Raw genomic sequence first — 11,475 nt, 5'->3', positions numbered from 1 at the left:
AGAAGGGCACATAATCAGTCACCTACACTCACTTTAAAGCAGAGGGCCTACTGCCTTAGATCATAGAGGTGAGGCTCAGCTTTCTGTAAATGTTGTCAAAAAGTGTGGTGCTGGAAAAGCACAGCCAGTCAGGCAGCATCCGAGGAGCAGGAAGGTCGACGTTTCGAGCATAAGGTCTTCATCAGGAAAGGTGTAAATGTTGCTTCAGCAGCATCAGCAAAGGCTGCACTTCTCTAGGAAGACAGTCATTGATGTCCATGTTGTGATGGAGGATGTCTTTAAGTAGTGCCCACTCTATGCCTAATATTACTATGGTGCTGAATTTCTATGCCTCAGGATCATTCCAGAGATCTTCAGGAAGGAGATATCCATCTTAGAAAATCAACAATCCACAAAACCATAGAGCTGCTGAGTAAGAACGACAGCATATGATGCTGTGAAATGAGAAATACAACTGAGGACTCATTCAAGATAATTTCAGCCAATACATTGGTTTTATTTAAACACGTACAGGAAACAACTTTAAATCTTTTGCTATGTAGAAGCTGTGGAACAAAATGATTTGGTCTAGAGCTCTCATTAATTCTCACACACCATGCACAATTTTCCCCGCTATGGAATCTACTCAGGCAATCTTCATAGATGATTAGCCACAAACAAGAACTTTGTTAACCTTTGAAGTATTTAATTCAGCACTAGAACAAAGAACAATACAGCACAGGAACAGGCCCTTCAGTCTCCAAGCCTGCACCGACATATTTTGCCCTTCCATACTAAAATTGTCTTCACTTATAGGGCCTGTATCCTTTTCTTCCTTCCTATTCATGTACTCGTCCAGGTATGAGAGTGTGGTGCTGGAAAAGCACAGCAGTTCAGGCACATCCAAGGAGCAGAAGAATCGACGTTTCGGACATAAGCCGTTCATCAGTAATGCCCGAAAAGTCAACTCTCCTGCTCCTCGGATACTGCCTGACCGGCTGTGCTTTTCCAGCGCCACATTCTTCAGTCTGATGCTCCAGCAAAGCAGTCCTCACTTTCTCCCATTCATCCAGACACCTCTTGAATGCTGCTATGGTGTCTGTTTCCATCACCTCATCTAGCTGTGTGTTCCAAGCACTCAAAACTCTTTCTGCGAAAGATTTGCCTCGCACATCTCTTTTAAACTTCAGCCCCAACACCCTGAACTCGTGTCCCCAAGAAACTGACCCCTCTACCCGGAAACCATGGTACAATCTAATATTTAGATTGATTTAAGAGTCTTGCAGATTTGACTTGGAATCAGAGAATCATTGAATCATAGAATCCAAATGCAGCCCATTGAGTCTGCACTGACCTTCCAAATTGCATCCCACTAAAACCCAGCCCCCTACCCCCATCCCCGTAGCCTCATATTTACCATACACCTAGCCTATGCATCCCTAGTCACTACAGAAAATTTACCATGGCCAATCCACCTAACCTGCACATTTTTGGACTGTGGGAGAAAACCATTGTATCCGGATGAAGCCCATGCAAACACGGGGAGAATGTATAAACTCCACACAAACAGTCACCCAAAGCTGAAATCGAATCTGGGCTCCTGGCACTGTGAGGCAGCAATGTTGACCACTGTGTCACTACATCACTGCAAATAGCCAAATTCTTTTGCCAAATGATCAGGATTTAACAGGAGCCTGAACGATAAAGGTAATGGCACAAAATGGGACAGAGTCATGTGAGATGTCCATTGAGACCTATCTCAATGTCAGAAGCAATTTGCTGCAACTTTTCACCAGGATCTAGGCATCCAACTGAGTTGACTATTGAGGGGAAGTATTGTTTAGTATTGACCTTATTAATTATAAAATTCACCTCATTAATATGCAGCTTCTGACCCTGCCACCTCCTGCAAGTAAATGAGTCATTGAGAATTCTCAACATGGAAGTCTGAGTGAGGATCTGGTGATTTCAGGTCAACTTTGGCCTCAAGGAGCCACCATGTTTCTCAACACAAAACAGCGTGCCAGGATCATAGCCATGGACACCAGCATGTACACTCTTCATGAATGGACACATCAACATCTGATATTTGATCACAGGATCTTTAAGGCACCTCTCCAATCCACTTGCAGGATGTTTAGGAAGAACAGACCTACCTTGCACGGTGCAATGACAACCAACATTGCGTCATTGCTGCAAAGATGGTTTCCGTGTATAGAGAAGGACCCAGGTCCCAGATTGGATGAGACTGCATCTTAGCGCTGCTTGCTTGCTCTCATTTAGAAATTACCTTGGTGCTCACAAGTAGCCTTGCCTTTAGTGCAGTCACACAATCTGGCACTTTCTCTTGCTGGTCATCAGTCCTTATTAACAGGGCATAAAGTTTGCATACATGTGCCATGTCACAGCTTATGTGACAAACACACTGCATGTAAAGCAAGTAGGCAGCCATCTTAAAGCCATGGGGAGTGTTCCTCACTGAGTTCATGGAGGCACTCAGCTGTTAGAGGTCCTGGACAGAGAGTCAAGGGCAACCTCCTCTCCAAGTTTAGGGGATTGGTCAGGTCTGTGATCAGGATGATCTCACACAGGGAGTCCCTGTTTCTGAAGTCCAGGGGGTGGGCCATAGTTAGCCCTGTAGCACCATAGGGGCTTGTCATGGCTTAGGGCTAACACAACTGAGAGCTGTACTGGGAGTTGGGAATTCTTGTCCAAGGATTTCTGGCTGGGTCTCAAGTGGGTGGGTCACAGTCTGTGGGGTCTACGCAGAGTAACTCGCAGAAAGAGTGCTGGTGTGCCGCTGTCGCAGCAAGAATGCCTTTGGTCCTGAGGATCATTGGTTGGGCTGATGAAGTTCCTCTCCAGCAGACCCTGAGACCATTGACCCTGGTTCTCCATAGCAGCTACCAACCTGTTCGTGGAGGTAGCCAGACGATTGCATGCTTAAAGCAGCTGGGTCCCCATAGTGTAGCTGCAGTGTTGTAGCCTCTAGGCAATAAGGGCCATTACCTTTCATCTAGCCATCTGCTGTTCCTGGACCTCCGTGTGCATGTGGAAACAGTCCCTGATGGCAGGAGCCATACTGCCTTCGCATGCTTGAGACTGAGCAGATGCCTGGTTTCCAGCAGTCCTCTGAGTGACAGGTATGAAGTGTTCACAGTAAGGTACTTACCAGAATATGTTCCCACACTTCCTAAACATGATGTTCCCAATGAGGTGTCAGTGTCTTGGCTGGTGAGGGTCGCTGGAGATAGTCTTTCAGATGCCTTTGTAGGTCTCGGAACTTTCTCCCTTAGAGGTCAAAGTAGAGGCATTCAGTGAAGGAGCCCATTTCTCTGCTGAGTTCATGGACAATCGACTGGTTCCATGGTCAGGGGTTAGAAGTGGCAGGCAAGGAATGGTACTAAGAGTAGGGTTAAGGGGAGAGGTGCAGTGGAATGAACAGTGATACTTTCACGGTTGGCATTCATGGTTGGTTTAGCATCCCCTGCAGGGGTCATCCTGAGAGAAAAGGATTGACTGAGTGAACGGAAAGTGGACTGCACAGCTGTAAGTACTGGTGCAGGTAGTCTAAAGATGGTGACCAGGTCCTAGGCGTGTCAGTAGGCAGTGCAAACCCTGCAAGGTTAGTGGTGTGAGCAGTGGAAGCAAATGAGAGTGAGTGTGGGAATATCTTGAAATCATTAGCGAAAGTGGCAGATCATGAGCTTTTGTGGGGCGCTGCGGGCAGGACCAGAGATAAGGTAAGTTTGAGGCAGCGGAGAGATGAGTGTGATATTTATCTTACAGCACTGCTGGCCATTCCTCCAGACTGGGTAGACCACACAGACCCTGATCTCAGACCAGGCTACCAGGCTACCAGCCTGGCCTCCTCTGCTGGTTATCTGGTAAGAGACACCCCTCTTCTGCACCACCTTGTCCCCGAGGAGCTCCAGAGAGTCTTGGAGAATCTTAGCGCTACTTTTACTTTCTCTGGCATCTTCTGGATGAATGCTCATCACTAAACAGGGCAGCTTCTGAATGCCAGTATTTGTTCAGGTTACCAGCAGTCTTTTAAGATGGCGTGGATGCCAGGAATAGTCTTTCAGTGGCTATTCTGTGAGTGTCATGCTCTCTGGGGAACAGAGAAGAGTAATATGAGGTTCGAATCAGGAGAGACAGCCTGTTAATGAGGTGAGTTTGGTGAGATCTGATGAGAAAACTCGTTAAGCCTCAAGGTGAGTAACTCTTCAAAAAACTTGACAATACTGACAAAAGAAAAAGTAAGATTCAGCCTAATGTATGTGCAGAACGGCAATTACGTGGAGTACCCTGAACAGATTAGATTCTAGAACTTGTAAACATTGCTTAATATGAAATCAGACCATTCGACATCTATAAAAGGAGTTTATGACTGTTGCAAACATTCCTTGCCCTAACTACATAAAAATGTGGCACAATAGGCTAGTTGGTCCATTTTGTTTGCTTGTAAGTTGGACTGTACAGCTTCCTCATCCACTCCAGTGATGGTTACTTTTGTGTATGATTCCAACCCCAACTATTGGCCATAGATCCTTCTTTATATACAGGTTTTGTGGGTAGGATTGATGGGAACCATCCAGTGAGTCCTTTAAATAATTGTTCTCACGTCATTTTATCTTTCAAGTCAAAAATACTGGTCGATAACCTGGGAGAGCCATTTCCTGCTGGGGAACCAATGACAATGTCATTATTGATTGTTTGGCAATTCCAAAGACCAGGCCTGGCTTTTAACTTCTCAAAAGTATTATTCATGCAAATATTAACTTCTTCTACTTTGCGCCTGAAGATTTCATCTCAAATACATGACTTTCACAGGAGTAAATGTAGGCATTTGACTACTGAAGCAGTGTAATTAAATAAAATTGCTGATGCTTGATTAAGCTGAATCCTGACCTTGAGCTTTGTGTGTCCAGTTTATGATATTATGGCACTTATGGCATTTATGTGTTTTTTTAATAGGATTATCCCTTACTTTTATTGTTTGTTTTACATGTCATAATATTCTTTCTGTGCATGGGTGGCAGGTTGACACAGTGGCACTGTTACCTCCCAATGTCTGGGACTGAACTTGTTTCCAGCCTTGGGTGACTGTGTGGGGTTTGCATGTTATCCCTGTAACAATGTGGTTTTTCCACATGTGCTCCAGTTTCTTCCCACAGTCCAAAAATATGCAAGTTAGGTGGATTGCCCATACTAACTTGTCCCATGGAGAAACAGAAATTGATGGAAAATCTCAGCGGGTCTGGCAGCAGCTATGAGGGGCAACCAGAGTTAATGTTCACGACCAGGGACCCGTCTTCAATTCTGATTAGTAAAAATTAGTAACAGTGGAGAGAAAGAGAGAGACAGAGAGACGGAGAGCATTCAAGAACAATAGCGCAGAGAGAACAAATGTTTGGGTTTTGTGAAAGCAGTCTGGGAAGCAGTAAGAACACAGACACACCCAATAGTAAAAGCAGATAGGATAAGATCTCAGGCCTTTGATAATAAGGACCAACAGTCAGGTGAATTGCTGATGAAACAAAACCTATTAACCATACTTCAAGCAATCAGTGAGCCATATTTTAACATGCCTCAAACTGATGATATTTACGTGGCTCTATCAGCTGATAAGGCATTCTAACCCATTTTGTTTTTTTTTCTGGACTTTATTCCCTTCAATGTCATTTACTTCTAACATTTAGTGAGATTCTTCTTTGTAATCAACACATCAAATGCATCTAAAAGGATCAAAATGCATCAATCCAAGCTCCCAGTGGCAAGCTGTGCTCAAAGGGACAGGACATTGGAAATGGAATTACTGCATTGTAGTTGTTGATTATCCAACTTGTGTTGCCTCCCAGTGTGAATCATCAGAACATGGGGAACAAGCTGATGGTAAGAATCAATTCTGTGGAAAAACATTTTACAGTTTCGCATCTCAGGAGAGGTTTGTTAGTCTGGATCTCATATTAGATCTTTTTAAACTGATACTGGACTATCTTTCTTCACAACCTTCTTTTTGCCACTAAAATGAATATGTTGGTTGGAATAGGTTAAACATTTAGTTTGGGAATTTTAACATCATTGATCCACCGAAAGCAGATTGAAAATGAATTAACATCACAGAACATTGAACTAGATAACCAAAGCAATCGAATACAAGTCACACGTTGTAACTGAACTGTGTAATGCTTGACTTTCTTGCTTCATCTGAGCCTGAACAGATGAGGACGTGCTTTGTAAATGGTAGGTGGGATGACCTTGACAAGCAGTCACAGGCATGACTGAACAGACTCAACAATGTGTTTGCAGTTCCCTGACTGATGACATGCAATTTGTCTGCCTATTGCAGCTGGCCCTACAAAACAAACTGTTACTCACTCCCCGCACTGTAGTCTGACAGAAACCTTTTCCAAGCTTTGATGACTGACTGTGGCCAAGCCCCTGGACTATTTACAGAGGGGCCTCTGACTGATGATCACGACCCCTTGACCAACAGTGGTCCTTACTTGCCTGGACTAGTTTGGGTGATTGTCTTAAACTTAGCTGGCACTTGCTGTTGTTGTTAAACTGTAGTGTTGGTCTGCTATATATCAAGATGTATGGCATCTGGGCAGATTCCTACTGACAAGCACAATAAGCAGCCTGTCTGTGTGCCCATGCAAAAGAGTACATCAATACTGCAGTATTGGAAGCCTTTGGCTCTGACTGAAGTACCAATACACTAACTGGCATGGCAAAGTAAGACAAGGCACTGTTGGTGCAAGTATGTAGGTAGGCTCTAAGTGAGCATATACTAAGTGAGCAAGCAAGCAACTCTGAGATGCAGCCTTGTCCTACCTTTGAGTTAATTGTCCACCTCTGCATGTGAGCTGAAGTTGCCAGATATCCAATCTGACCTCCATGTTGAGATTTCTTGACATCTAGTGTATTCAGTGCATTTGTTAAGATAGAAAGGTAAATATTAATGAGGTAAGTTGTGCCACAAGGCTTCTAACAACCAAAATCCCTCTTAATTATTAACTCATCGCTGCTTAGTGAGAAACTTGCCACTTGGCAAAACCATAAAAGATGCAATGAGATGCTCTTGAAGTCAAAATAGGCCTTATTGGACTAATCAGCTGACTTTGACAAAATCTCACTGTAACTGACATCGCTCAAACCCCGATAAAACTTTGCCTTCATCTTTTCTGTGAACAGCTTTACATTAACTTGATACAAAAGTGCTTTTTATGTGCATATGTGAGTTTTATACAGTTTAGAATCCTCTATAACTGAAACAAATAGATGTTATCATTGTGCAGATACTTACTGAAGTCATGTCAAGTCATCAAAATATGCAGAAGCCAGAGGTAGATGTTCATCAGCACTTGAAGAATAATCTGTCTGGGTAGGTGGCCTATCTTTATATATCCCAACTTGTATAAATTCCAACCTGTATGAATCTCAACTTTATATAACCCAAACTTTCTGTATCCCAAATCTTATAAATCCCAACTTCTGCAAATCGTTCCATTGATTTTACTTGGGTAGATTGTATAACTTACCCCGTAATATACCAGGCATGCTGTTAAAATGGATATCAGATTCAGTTTGTCACTGACATTGCAATTTTCTTGAGTTAAGTGAGGACTGCAGATGCTGGAGATCAGAGTCAAAAAGTGTGGTGCTGGAAAAGCACAGCCGGTCAGCCTGTATCTGAGGAGCAGGAGAGTCAACATTTCGGGCATAAGCTCTTCATCAGGAATTTTCCTGGGGTGTTCACTATGTTGTTGAAGTAATGAATAGAAGGATCAAATTTTGAATCTTTTAATGACAGAATTTAGTTAACTGATGTAACAAATCTCAGTGTTGTGGAACAAAAGACCTTGGAGTGCAGGTTGGAGGGTTTGAGCTGTAAGGAGAGGTTGAATAGGCTGGGGCTGTTTTCCCTGGAGCGTCGGAGGCTGAGGGGTGACCTTATTGAGGTTTGTAAAATCATGAGGGGCATGGATGGGATAAATAGACAAGGTATTTTCCCTGGGGTGGTGGAGTCCAGAACTAGAGGGCATAGGTTTAGAATGAGAAGGGAAAGATATAAAAGGGATCTAAGGGGCAACGTTTTCACTCTGAGAATGGCACGTGTATGGAACAAGCTGCCAGAGGAAGTGATGGAGGCTAGTACAATTACAACATTTGAAAGGCATCTGGTTAGGTATATGAATAAGAAGGGTTTGTTGGGATATGGGCCAGGTGCTGGCAAATGGGACTAGATTAGTTTAGGAAATCTGGCTGGCATGGTCGAGATGGACCAAAGTCTATCTCAGATTTTGTCATTTTTATAATCAGTTTTTTTTCCCTTAACTTTACAATTTTATCAATACACTTCAACATGTCTTGGTTTCTATTTTGAAGCAGGGTCCACACTTTAAATGTAGACTTGTCTTTTCTCTCCATGGATTTCTCTGTCATCATAATTAGCTGGTCGCACTCTTGCCTCTGGGTCAGAAAGCTGTCGCTTCAAGTCTCACTCAAGAGAGAATTTCCAAGAAAGTCTAGGGTGTGACTCTGGTGTGAACAGTGAGGGAGTGCCACTTTGGATGTCACATGGAAGGAATGCCTCATTGTTGGGTGAGACCTCAAACTGGGACCGACATGTTCTCGGAGACAGGTGTAAGGCATGACATTATTTCAAAGATGAACATCAGAGTTTCCTCACTGTCATGAATAATAATGTTGATACTTCAATTAACATCACAAGATTATCATATCATTATCATAATGGTGTTGGCGGGAGCTTACTGAGTGCATATTGGTTGTTGCCTGACATGCTGAGAGCAACATTTGCAGTTTTTGCTTTTTTTTTGCATTTGGTGGAACTGCTTCAGTAATTTTTTAAACTGATGCCCTAAGTCATGATGAATGTACACTGCAGTTTTGTTCTATATTTGTCATGGGATGTTGAGGTTTCCAAACATAAATGCAACTGTTTCTACAATTAAAAACATGAAGCCTCATTTATGATGGTTTAGCCCACATATTTAAATGATACAATTACTGCACCCACCTCTTTTAAGTTTGTTGTGTTGATATTATCACCATTAAAAACAATCCAACAGAAATACCTGTTTTGCTATTTCTGGATTAATACAAAACTTATATATTTTTAACATAATTAAATGCATTGCACTGTGATGCTGGATGCCATTCATTTGAAACAATCATGGCGACATTGAAGATCGACATGTGGACAGTGTGCTCTGCAGTGGTCTTCTGAAGGGTGACTCTAGGATAAAGGAGGGTGTTTTAAATCTTGTAGCTCATTTTTGTCAGCAAACACTGACAGCAAAATGCCAAGTGAAGAATGGTAAATGGCTGAATGGAACAAAGAGCATAAAAACACACAATGATGGGATCCCATTACATGGAGCAGGACATTCAGTCCATTGAACCTACAGAACTTCTTTGAAGGAGCTGTCAAAATTTTCTACTCTTCTGCTCTTCCTTCACAACTCTATAAATTCTTCCTTTCAAGTGTGTAAACAATTTTCTTTAGAATATTACTATTCAAACTGCTTTTGCTTTGTGTTGACTGTGGCTCAGTTAAGACTCTACCCGGAGAAAGTGAGGACTGCAGACGCTGGAGATCAGAGTCAAGAGTGTGATGCTGGAAAAGCACAGCAGGTCAGGCAGCATCCGAGGAGCAGGAGAATCGACATTTCGGGCAAAAGCCCTTCATCAGGAACGGTGATTCTTCTGCTCCTTGGATACTGCCTGACCTGCTGTGCTTTTCCAGCATCACACTCTCGACTCTGATACTATACTTGCCTGACTGAGAAGGTTATAGTTTCAAGTCCCACTTACTTGAGCAGAAAATATGTGGACTGACACTACAAAGCAGTCATGAGGAAATGCTGCACTGTTGCCAGTGCTGTCCGACAGATGGAATCTTGAAAATAAAAGCTGCCAGTTTTGAGGAAGAATAGGTAAGTTATCCGAAGGTCTTGGTCAATATGTATCCCTCAAACAACTTCATGAAAACAGTGTCACGTTATAATCACATCAATGTTTGTGGGTGCTTGCCATCTTGACTGCAACAGTTCCTATGTGATATCAGTGTCAATCCTTCAAAAAGTGTTTTGTAGACTCTAAAGCTCTTTGTGACATCCGAACATTGTGAAATGTCCTTTACAGATGCAGGTCTTTTTTTCTTTCTTTTTACAATATATTCTGGACTACAATAAACACATTATGTAAAAATAATTCAGGTCATTTCCCTCTTTTTTTTCCCCAATTATGTTAAATCTGTGTCCTATAGTTAATTCCTCTTCTACCAGTGGAAACAAATGCTCCCTGTTCCATCCCGTGATCATTCTGTAAACTGATAAACTTCCTTGACAGCTTTGTGGAGCATGTGAATTCACCACTTCTTTGCATCACAGATAGGCAATCTTTGTTCCACTCAATGCCACTGCGGGATACTAGCACTATAACAAGATAAACGTTAATTGCATCTGGGTCTTGAAACTGTTCTGTACAAATTAAAGGAGAAAGTGAGGACTGCAGATGCTGGAGATCAGAGCTGAAAATGTGTTGCTGGAAAAGCGCAGCAGGTCAGGCAGCATCCAAGGAACAGGAGAATCGACGTTTCGGGCATAAGCCCTTCTTCAGGGGCTGCGCTTTGCCAGCAACACATTTTCAGCTCTGTACAAATTAAAGCCTTCTTTGCCAAGTTATGTTGCCATGTCAGGTGAGGGATGTATTATGAGCTGTGACTGTCTCCAAGCCACAGAGTTATGAACAAAAACAGAAATTGCTGGAGAAGTTCAGCAGGTCTGGCAGCTTCTGTGGAGAGAAATCAGAGTTAATGTTTCAGGCCCAGTGACTCTTCCTCAGAACTTCACAGTTACAAGATTTTTAAAATACAGAATCCCTACAGTGTGGAAAAAGCCCCTCAGCCCAACAAGCCCATACCAACCCTCCAAAGAGTAACCCACCCAGACCCATTCCTCTACCCTATATTTACCTCTACTAATGCACTTAACCTACACAACCCTGAACACTATGGGGCAATTTAGCATGGCCAGTTCACCTAACCTGCACATCGTTTGGACTGTGGGAGGAAACCGGAGCACCCAGAGGAAACCCACGCAGACACAGGGAGCATGTGCAAACTCCACGCAGACAGTCATCTGAGGCTGGAATCGAACCCAGGTCCCTGGTGCTGTAAGGCAGCAGTGCTAACCACTGAGCCACCATGCCACCCCCAAATGTGAAGAGAAAAAGGCTGGTGAAGACAAATGTAGTTAGAATCAGGTTAATTCCTGATGGACAACAAAAAGATGGCAGACCAGTTGAACAAATATTTCAAGTCCATCTTCACTGAGAAGGACACAAGTAATTGTGAGGGCATAGAGGGTCAAGCATGAAGGAGTAACTGAAGGAAATCCTTATTAGTTAGGAAATGGCATTGGGGAAATTGATGGGATTAAAACCCAATAATTCCCCAGGGCC

General features: G+C 43.0%; 1 long non-coding RNA gene across 1 annotated transcript in view; it reads right to left on the bottom strand.

Annotated features, from left to right (window-relative positions):
• Window positions 1-9,106: 9,106 nt before the first annotated feature.
• Window positions 9,107-11,475, bottom strand: part of LOC140478747 (uncharacterized) — a 36,837-nt gene continuing 34,468 nt past the window's right edge. The window contains exon 4 of the long non-coding RNA XR_011960867.1: window positions 9,107-9,247. This is a non-coding gene — a long non-coding RNA (uncharacterized lncRNA). The remainder of the gene's footprint in view (window positions 9,248-11,475) is intronic.

The sequence above is a fragment of the Chiloscyllium punctatum genome, chromosome 1 (genome assembly GCF_047496795.1).
Source record: "Chiloscyllium punctatum isolate Juve2018m chromosome 1, sChiPun1.3, whole genome shotgun sequence".
Classification (NCBI taxonomy): domain Eukaryota; kingdom Metazoa; phylum Chordata; class Chondrichthyes; order Orectolobiformes; family Hemiscylliidae; genus Chiloscyllium; species Chiloscyllium punctatum.
The sequence above is the reverse complement of the archived record's forward strand: the minus strand, read 5'-3'. Positions and strand labels throughout refer to the sequence as shown.